Here is a 10,686-nt window from a genome sequence, read left to right on the forward strand (position 1 = left end):
CTCCTTGTGCAGTGAATAATAAAAGCTGCCATTTTTTGTGATATGTATTAGGGGCATGCTTTATGTGTTTTAACTCCAAGTTTTTTGCAACCCCAAACCAAGGCTCAGAAATATGTGCTAAGAACAGCAGCAACAGAAGTAGATAACACTTGGGTAGAGCTCACTCTGATCCAAGCGCCTCATCAAGCCCTTTGCAAAGCCCATCTCATTTAATCCTCTCCCAACAATCCTGGGGAGTTGTTCCTATTACTCTTTCCCTTTTCATAGATGAGGAAACTGAAGCACAGAGGGCTTAAGTAATGCTAGGAGTCACACAGCTCCGCAGGGACAGAGCTGGGATTCTAAGGCTATCTCTTAACTCCAGGTCAAGCAATCTTTTCCATGGTACTGCAGCCAATTCCTTATCACATGAGTGAAATCAGACGAGAAGTAAACATGCAGGGTTGCCTTCAAATGAGGCAGAGAGACAGTCCAGAGATTGAACTTCAGACTTGGAATCGAAGGCCCTGGGATTCATGCTCCTGTTTGGATATCGCTCACTTCTTAAGTAGTAAAATGCAGGGATTGGGCTGGTCCAAACAGTGTCTGAGGTCGCTTCCAATTCTAATGAGCCAGGGGGTTATGTAACAAATGGCAGCATGCAGAGGAGACTGCAGAAGGTGACCTTCCTTCTCAAGGTTGCTAGATAAAATACAGGATGTCCAAGCCCCCAGTCCCTCCCTGATAGGGTGGAGTGGAGATGGCTATACGGGCTGGGTGTCTGTACAGATGAGGGGCAGAACTTGTTTTGAGCTCCCACTGTGCCCCCTCCCCCTCCATTCTTAGGCCCTTTAAGGATGTTGCTCAGTCTCAGAGAAGTCTCCTTCGTACCTTGTCCCTCATGGTGGCAACAGGCAGAGGAAGAAAGCTGGCCAAGGCCTTGGCCTGCCCTCGTACTTGGCCAGCCCCGCATGCCCTGGCTGTGCAGAAGAAGCCATAGTACTTAGATTCAACCAGGCGTTGAGACATTTTATTACCCTTGACATGAGTGAAGATATAGAGCATGAAATGTTTTTCCAAGGCAGAGGAGATTAAGTTCCAATTCCATTTTAGGTTGTTTTGGTATTATTTTCTCCATCCTGAAAATTTTAGCACTTCCTAACTTAGCACCCCAATGGCTACTGACCACAGTCTCACCTGGTTTTGGGGTCTCCCAGTTTTGGGTGGCTCTGGCTACGCTGCACCTCCTGTCTCCATCAAGACTCCTCATTTTTTCTCTAAGGTTGTAGTCGGTCAGGGTGACCTCTTGTTCTCCCAAATGTAACACTGTCACCAAAATTTGCTCTGGCTTCATTGCTCATTAGCCATCCCAAATTCCATTCTATTATGCAATTTGCATTACTAATTCATTATCTAACAATCACTCTTTTTGTAAGGAATATAGAACTGCAGGGAAAAGTGTTGGTCTCTGCTGGGATTGAAAAGGCATGTACAGCAAAGACCTATCCTCATAGACAGTGCAGCTGTGCAGGAGTTTGCCACATAGCTGTATTTATTGTTCTCAAAGCAATGATTAAATAGTATCAGGTAATGGTAGGCACTGAGGACATCAAGATTGATAAGATATGATTCCTGTCTTCCAGGGGTTCACATTTACGAGATCACTAACTGGTGACTGAGGTGTTTGTTTGGTTGGCATGGTGCTTTAATAATTCTGCCTGTTTATTGCTGTGTAACAAACCACCCCTACTTAGTGGCTTAAAACAATGATGCTTTACTTTTCCTGGCGATCCTGTGGTTTACCCTGGTAGTTCTTCTGCTGGTCTCACCTGGGCACCGTTAGGCAGCTACATCAGTCAGCAGTTCAGCTGGTTGGTCCTAGATGGCCTCACTCCCATGTCTGAGGCCTCAGCTGGGATGCCTGGAGTGGCTGGGGTGACTTTGCTTCTCTCTGACCACACTTGGGGTCTCATCCTCCAGGCGATCCTGAGCTCTTTTATGTGATGGCAGAGCATTCCCAGGGGGTGAAAGCCAGAGTCTCAAGGCCCCTTGAGGTCTTGGCTCACATTGCAAATGTCACTCTCACTGCGTCCTATTGGTCACCTCAAGACACAAGGCTGGGCCAGAATCAGTGGGGTGGGGTGGAGGAATAGACTCCATCTCTGATGGGAGGAGCAGCAAGGTCTCATTGCAAAGGGGGTGCATATAAGGATGAGAGGAATGTGTGGCCATGTTTTGCAGTCTACCACAGTGGCCAAAATAAAAAAAATTCTATTTCACATAAAGATCAGGTTTACTATTTTTTTTCTTGAAAAATAGGGAGATTTGGGTTTCCCTGGTGTCCAGTGGTTAAGACTCTGCTCTTCCACTGCAGGGGGCGTGGGTTCGATCCCTGGTCAGGGAACTAAGATCCCATGTGCCGCACAGCAAAAAGGGGAGATTTGGCAGCAAGCTTCTAGAGCTGAGTACCTACTGGCCCATTTAGACTAGACATTCCATCTCCAGCTCATCAGAGCCCCCATCACGCTCTATTGCTTATCCCAGGCTCTGCTCAGCCAGTAGGTCTCTTGCTGACCACTGTTTGTGACTGCTGTCTTCTAGAATTTTAGGCGATAACCCTGGAAGACGGTACGTGATGAGGTCAAATGCATCCTATAGATCATTCGATTACTTGCCACGGTGGGGAGACCTGAGGCATTATAAAGTGGCGCACAAATTTTTTTTTTTTTTTTTTTTTACTAAAAATAGTTTAAATGTTGAAGCTAGTTGTATTAGTTAGTTCCCTGTGGCTGCCTTGAAAACTTACCACCAACTGAGTGGCTTAAAACAACAGAAATTTATTCTTTTACAGTTCTGGAGGCCAGAAGTCCAATATCAGGGTGTCAGCAGGGCCATGCTCTTCTGAAGGCTCTGGGGAAGAATCTTTCCTTGCCTCTCCCAGCTGCTGGTGGCTCCCGGTGATCCTTGGCTTGTTCCCCACTTGCATCCTCCAATCTCTCTCTGTCTCCATCTTCATATGGTCTTCTCCTCCACGTGTCTCCTCTGTGTCTCTGTGTGTCCTTTCCTCTTCTTACAAGGACACCAGCCATTGGATTCAGAGCCCACTCTAATCCAATATGACCTCATATGACCTCATCTTAATTGACGACGTCTGCAAATAATTTCAGACGTCATTTCCAAATAATATCATATTCAGAGGTTCCAGGTAGGCATGAATTTTGGTGGGACACTATTCAACCCACTACACTAGTGAATAATTCTTCTTGATGAAACAGAGCATCTTTACGTTTATGCCTATAAAAACTGCCACTCACACTCACTTGCATTCTAATATACCTTATTGCGTGAGAGACCAGTAGCATTGTAACTAGGAATTTTGCACAACTGTGGTCATACTCAGAGAGTATATCTGGCATGTGAATTCTCCAGGGTGGGAGGAAGAAGAACGAGAAGGGGAAGGTTGGAAACAGCTGGCAAAGATAGTGAGTGCTACTTGGTCAAAGAAGAGGTTGGAATGGCCAAGAGAGTCTTCAGAAGGAAGTGGGAAGTAGTATTTGATTGAGACCTCAGATTGTAGATAGGGTTTCGATGGGTAGAGAGGAAGTGAAAGAACAGCATGGACAAAAGTTCAGAGAGTCTGTGACATATCTGTGCAAAGTGAATGGATCAGTATGGTATGAATGTTGTAAAGGTGAACAGTGAATTTGGGGGTAGAGGGGTATCAGACTGGGCTGAGAGATTAGTCCTGCAGGCTGAGTAGGACCGTGGTGCTCAAATCATATGCACTGATTATATCTCATATTTTAGACTTCCTTTAAGATTTCCTATGAGCAGTAGTAATAACAACAACACTAAGAGCTAATGATTATCAAGTGTTTATTTCATACTCTAGTAAGCACTTTGTGTGTTTTATCTCATTTAATACCCCACGATCTCCCGTCTCCATGACCAGGTAGTATTATCATCCTCTCTTTAAAGATGAAGAAATTGGGATTCTTCAAGCTAGAATGTCATCTCTGGGCTACAGATATCAGAGCCTATGCTTTTAATCACTATAGTCTACTGCCATCACCAAATGGGTTCCACAGATAAGAATATTGGAAAATCACTGGTAGAGAGTTACTGAAAATGTCTGAGCAAACTCATGCCACAGAGAAAGTAGTATTCTTCTGTTACCTGGGGAATCTGGATTCTGAGTCAAATCAGGGGTGAAGGTGGAGGGGATGGTCTGGTGACTGGCAGACTACTTTAAAGGTCATTGCAGTAGCCTGGGCAAATGCAGTCTGCGGCATCTAAACCAAATAAATCTCAGAAGATAAGGACACATTCATGGGTCAGATAAGAAGAAGCAGTGAATGAATTGTTTGTGCAAAACACTAACCTAAGAATGCCACTTCCTTCTTAGAAAGCGCTTAGGCTCCCTCCTGCCTGCAGCTGCGAGTCTCAGTGTTATTACATTGTTATATATATATTTTAAAATAGGGCCCTAATGTAAACTATCGACTTTGGCTGGCAATGATGTGTCAATGTTGATTCATCTATTGTTACAAAAGTACCATGTGGGATGTTGATAGTGAGGCAGGCGGTGCATATGTGAAGAGAGGAGACGTGGGAATCCTGTACTTTCCACTCAACTTTGCTAAGAGCCTAAAACTGCTCTAAAAATAAAGTCTATATGTACAAAATAAGGGGGAGTGGTAATTTCTGAGGTCAGTTTAGGAAACACAGGCAAATAAAGTTAATTAAAAAAAAACCTGCAGGACTTTTAGTTCTCCTTTAGTTTCATAACACTTAATACAGTTACAATGAAATCATTATGTCTTTTTGTTGTTGTTGTTCATCTCTAGAAACAGGTTCCATGAGAGCAGGGACCGTGATCACGGATGTACCTCCAGCACCCAGAACACAGTTTGGCACACGGTAGGCACTCAATACTTACTGGTTGAAGAAAAGAGAAATCAATCTACAAGACTTGATGATTGATGGGATGGGAGAGGCCAGGGACTGGGAGGTGGTTATAGCTTCAGAGTGGTTTTAATTAGTCATAGCCTTGTTAGAGACCCCGCCTCAAAGCTCCCCACAGCCTACCCTGCTCTGCTTGACTTGTGATGGCCTCTGACCGCTGGAGTCCCACTTGACCAGCTGTGCCCCCCGCCATCGGTGGCCTCCAGGCAAGTCTGCATTTGCCCCAGCACACACTGTGCTGTTTCCACCGCCAGACCTCCAGCCTCTCCACAGCTACTCACCCTAAAATTCCTTCCGCCCAGCCTCAAAGCCATAGCCTCACACCCACAGAGCTCTTGGTATTTTGCAACAATTACCAAAAGTGCACCAGTGTCTCATGGCCATAAATATGGGGAAAACGTGGTAGCCACCAGCGTCCACCGGTGTCCCCAGGACGCTAGGGAGCAGATCCCCATGAGCCCCGCCCCGGCCTTGTTGTAGGAAGGGCTGGAAACATGCCAGGATCGAGGCAGGCAGAAATCGCCGTATCTGGAATGATGTCGGAGACAGAGACTCTCTTTGCCAGCTCAAGCCAAGATAAACAGTAATCCTAAAATCTTAGGGATGATCTCTGTTTCAGAAGTGAGTTTGAGAGCGAGATGTCCGTTAGAACATTCTTAATAACAGAAGGAAGATTCTCCTCCTTAGGTAGTGATATATTTGCATAACAACAGGTATGCCTTCATCCAGTTAATATTAAAAAATTATAAAGGCAGTGCCTGCTCATTAAAAAATATTTTAAAATATTGAAAAGAGGTAATGGACTCTGAAGCAGAAAGTGGAAATTTTCTCCAGTACTGCCTACCTGCCCTCACCCACCCTCATTTTAAAATTATGCTCTATGTTTTGTTTCGCAGCCTGTGCCTTGCTCCCCGACTTTGAGGAATTGGTCAATCATCTACCTCATTATTTTTATTGGCCACATAATTTTCCATGGTTTGAGTGCACCATAATTCTGGAGAACAATCTAAGCAAGCACAGCCTTTAGTGTAGCAATTCTGTTTCTAGGAGTCTGTCCCACAGAAATACCAGCACCCGCTGAAAGGTTGTATTACCTGAGCGTTTGCCAACAGTGAAACACGGGAGATAGTCTGTTAATTTGTAATGTAATTGAGGAGGGACAGGGAGCAAATGCTTTAGGTATGAGAAACTTGGCTTTGGGGAATCTGTAGGGGAGACAAAGGGCCGTTATCAAATAGAGGACATATGTTTCCTGCTAATAGATGTTTCCTTTTGGGTGATCCAAACAGGTAGTATCAGGCTACCTGGACTCCTGAGGTCTAAGCCAATAGAAAGGACACTCCGGACAGTAGACTTTTTTTCCCCCCCAAAAATAGAGGTTAGCAAGGGATTCAGCATTTTGCTTTTAATTTTGGTACAAAACATAGAAAAGTCAAGCTAAATTGCACATTTTAAAAAACATGAATATCACAAACGCTGTAATATCCAGAAAAATATGGTATTCTAAAATTCTTACTAATTGCTTGATGTGCAGTTTGTGTGACCTATACCTTGGTGTGACCATCCTAGATGAGGTGACACAGCGGGCCATAGGAATACTTCTGGAAGCCATTTCAACACAGGGACAGCAAGCAATAACTTGACTCTGTGGGGAAGTTACTGCAAGCCACATAAATCTGTCCCATCAACCTGCAATTAATGTGTCTCCAGCCCACCTTCCCCTTAGCCAAATCCCCCAAATGCCCTTGGCTGTACCAATGCCACCTGACTCAAGGGGAAGTGTGACAGAGGGAAGGGTGAAAGGAAAGACATAGTGGTCTTATCAGCTGGGGTTAAAATATCTTTTGCAGATTTTACAAAAACACAGGACTGTGTGAGCACATTGCCAGGGCCCCTCCCAGGGCCTTGGCAGGGGCCTACGTGAGGGAGCAGCCCAGAAGGCTCAGCTTCCTTAGGGACATGGTGAATGTACGTCTGGGTGTGGGTGCTGGCTGGTAGGCTGGGGCAGCCAGCGTCTGATGGTTCCCTCAGCCCTCCTTCCCTTGCACTTGGCTTTATAAGTTCACCCTTATATGTCTTAGACATAGTTCCATATTAGGACAAATAGAGGACCTTAATTCTACCCCCTGTTTTTTCGAATGATAGTATTCCATTGTGTGAGTCCACATTTAGATTATTTCTGATCTGCCATAACACTGCTGCAAAGAGTATCTTTGCTCATATATATATTTTTAAGCACATGTGAGCATATATTTGTAAAATACAATCTTAGAGTGCGATTGTTTGGCCACAGAGTATATCCAGTTAAAATATTGCCAACTGATGGATTTTACCAGTTGCTCTCTCTGGGAGTTGTGAGGACATGCCAGCAGGATAAGAGAGTGGCTAACACCGTGTGTTAGCAAACACTACTGACCCTTGCCACCCTGTACGTGAAAAATGCTGTCTTGCTGTAGTTTTAATTTGCATTTCTCTTGTTAAGAGTGAAGAGAAGCATCTTTTTATATGTTTAAGAACCATTTATATTTCCTCTTTTGTGGACTGTTTATAGCCTTTCCACTTTTCTGTTGAATTAGTCGTATTCTTATTGATTTGTGAGAGCTGTTTAAATATTAAGGAAATTAGCTCTTGGTCTGTGATATAATTGGCAAATATATTATTCCAGCTTCTCATTTGTCTGTTGACTCTGCTTATGCTGTTTATTTTCCCATGGGAAAATAATTCTATATTTATGTAACTGAACATATTAAGCAAGTTTTTAATGACTTCTACTACGGTGTCATTCTTAGAAAGGCCTGCCTCTCCCAAATATAACAATAAAAAAATTCTCCCACGGTTTGTTGTAGTAGTTTCATGATGTCATTTTTAATATTTAAATATTTGATTCTTCAGGAATTTATTTTGCCATATGGGGTGAAATATGCATATTTTATTTTTTCTCAGAAGGCTGTCCCATTGTCTCCAGATTATTTATTGAAAAATACATGGTATTCTCCACTGACTGAGAGGCTATCTTTGTCATATACTAAATTCCAGTATGCAGTTGCTCTTCTTTTCTAGATTTTTAGTCTGTTCCATTGAACAGCTTGTCTTTTCATACACCAGTTACATATAGTCAGTTGCATATAGTAGCTTTGTATGTTTTGATTCGAGACTTCTAGCTTACAGTACTTTTTTCTTTTTTTAAATATTTATTTATTTATTTGGCTGAGCCGGGTCTTAGTTGTGGCATGTGGGATCTTCGTCGTGGCCCGTGGGATCTAGTTAACTGACCAGGGATCGAACCCAGGCCCCTTGCATTGGGAGAAGGGAGTCTTAACCACTGGACCACCAGGGAAGTCCCTAGCTTCCAGAACTTTGAGAGAATACATTTCTGTTGTTTTAAGCCTCCAGGTGGTGTAACTTGTAACAGCAGCCTCCCAGAAACTGATGCAGTGACAGACCTGGGGTTTGCACGCTAGTCTTTTTAAGTCCTGTGTTCTGAATAGGAGTGCAAGGATATTCATCCCTGTTCCCGAGGGAGAGAGTGTTGGTAAGGAGAAGAGTAGGGGTGATTAGTGTCATTGCAGTTTCCTGACACCTCATCAGCCTGTGGTTGCTAAGAGACGAAGGGGTATGCCGACTATTCTGTGTCCCTTCCAGTCTCCCTCTTCGCTCTTCTCCACCCTGCCCTGTGTCCTGGAGGCTGACCTCAGTGGCTGGCCTTGACCCCACTGCCCTTTGGCTTCTGATGGGGTTTGGCCAGGGCTAGGCACTGGCAGGAAGTTGGAAGGCAGCTCCCTCCCGCTGGCCCAGTTTGTCAGTGGCTGTGCATCTTTCCCTAAGGCCTTCGACAGCTCCAGCTCTGGCCCGTTGGTTGGCTCCAGTAACCACTTCCCCCCTTTTCCCTTTTAGGCTTCCAGGTGTTAACAGCTTCCCCTAAACTAGCCCTAGAGTACTACACCAGTCTCTTATAGGTTTTCCTTAATCCTGCCCACATGCCCATAAAAGATCCATTCTTTAAGCTTCCTTGAGCCACTCCTTTTGAGAGGATCGTGTGTTTCCTACCCAGATCCTGACCAATATGGGGAGCCCCCCACTTAACTTCAGTTTCCTTGGCTGTTGTCTCCACCTGCTCATTTGTACCACCTTAAGTCCTGACCATTTCATGTGCCTTTGGGAAGACATTTCTGCTCTGATGGGAGCCTTCCAGGAATGTAAACTGCTCAAGCACTCTGGTAAAGTCAAGGAGAAGTCTGTCTCCCCTCTGGGTCACTCCCTCACAAAAGGTCCCAAGCAGGCCAGCTGGGTCCCAGGGCTCCCCACTCTCTATCCCAGGAACTGGGCTAGTTGTGGATCTGGGTTAGGCGGGGAGGTATTTGAGAGACAAAACCTACCAGTAGAGCCTTGGAGGGATAAGAATCTATTACTCTGTCAGTCTCACAGGGCAGGCCCTCCCTTTAACCAAGATGAGCTTTCTCCTTGGAGGCTTCTCATTCCTTAGGCAAACAGGCTCCTGGCAGGGTGTGCTACCCTGTTGCCAGACATGCCTAGACAGATCTAATTCTACTTAGATTTGAGCTGGGATCCTTTTGTACAAGGTTGAGAAGGTAGATTAGGACCCAGGAGAGGAAGGCCTCCAACACAACAAGTTTTAACCTAATATTCCAGGCAAGGATTCACTAAATGTATCTGAGTTGGGGAAAGAGTTAGATAAAAAATTGTGAAGAGCTTAGTGCGTTGCCATCTCAGTGCCTATGTTCTTGCGCTCCCTCTAGCTGAAATATCACCTCACCAGAGAGGCCCCCTCAGGGAACTCTCCATCACCACACCTTGTTTTATTTCCAGCAGAGCATTTCTCATTCCCTGAAATCAGAGCTGTTTTCTTCTTTCTTCACCCATTCCATGAAGGCAGGGAGATATCGTTCTTAGTCAGTGCTATACTCCCAGGGCCTGGCTCATAGTAGACACTCAATAAATATGTGTTGAATTTGTTGAGTGAGTAAATGAATTTGGCCCTATGAATGAATTTAGATGAGGAAGCCTGGAGAGGTCAAGGGAATTAGCTACCTGCTTAGGGCACACAACTCATCAGGGGCAAAGCTGGGACTGGAACCAGGGTATCTAACTAAATCTGCTATATCCAGGGGAGAGGAAGGAGTGGGGGGGATGGGTTAGCAGGAAGGCTGAGGAGAGGCTGATCTAGGAGCTGGGCTGGTGACAGTGAGATGTAAAAGGATGGGAAAGAGGGGATCTCTGGGAAGGTATTGTGATGTACTGGCCAGAGGTGAGGTGGGGGAGAAGAGACAAGATCAAGGAAGGGAAAATGAAGTGAATTGGGTGCCTGCTCTGTTCCAGGTGATGTGCCAGGTGTGGTACCTGTGTGGTCTAATTTGCAACCTGTGTTACAGATACCATCATCCCCATTTTTATGAGCTAAGGAAATGGAGGCACAAGAGTTCAAATAAATTACCCTCTTTTGCCCACTTATCAAGTACCTGATGCCTAAGCTTGACCTCTTCCCACCCTCCACACTGCCTCTTTGAACATAGGGTTAAAGCTGAGAGTTTTCCTTCAAGATGTCACTGTGCATGGAGTCCACAGTCAGTTGGAAGAGGGCACCAAGAAATAAGTGTTTATTCAGGGAAGGAGTAGGGAACACAGGTACGAGACTCTCATTTGCTTCAGAGGAGAAACTGAGGCACAATAAGGCTAAATAAGGCAAGAGCTTCTTCTGATAAAGGGAGAAGAGCTAGATGTGGG

Source organism: Balaenoptera acutorostrata, chromosome 3 (assembly GCF_949987535.1).
Source record: "Balaenoptera acutorostrata chromosome 3, mBalAcu1.1, whole genome shotgun sequence".
Taxonomy (NCBI): domain Eukaryota; kingdom Metazoa; phylum Chordata; class Mammalia; order Artiodactyla; family Balaenopteridae; genus Balaenoptera; species Balaenoptera acutorostrata.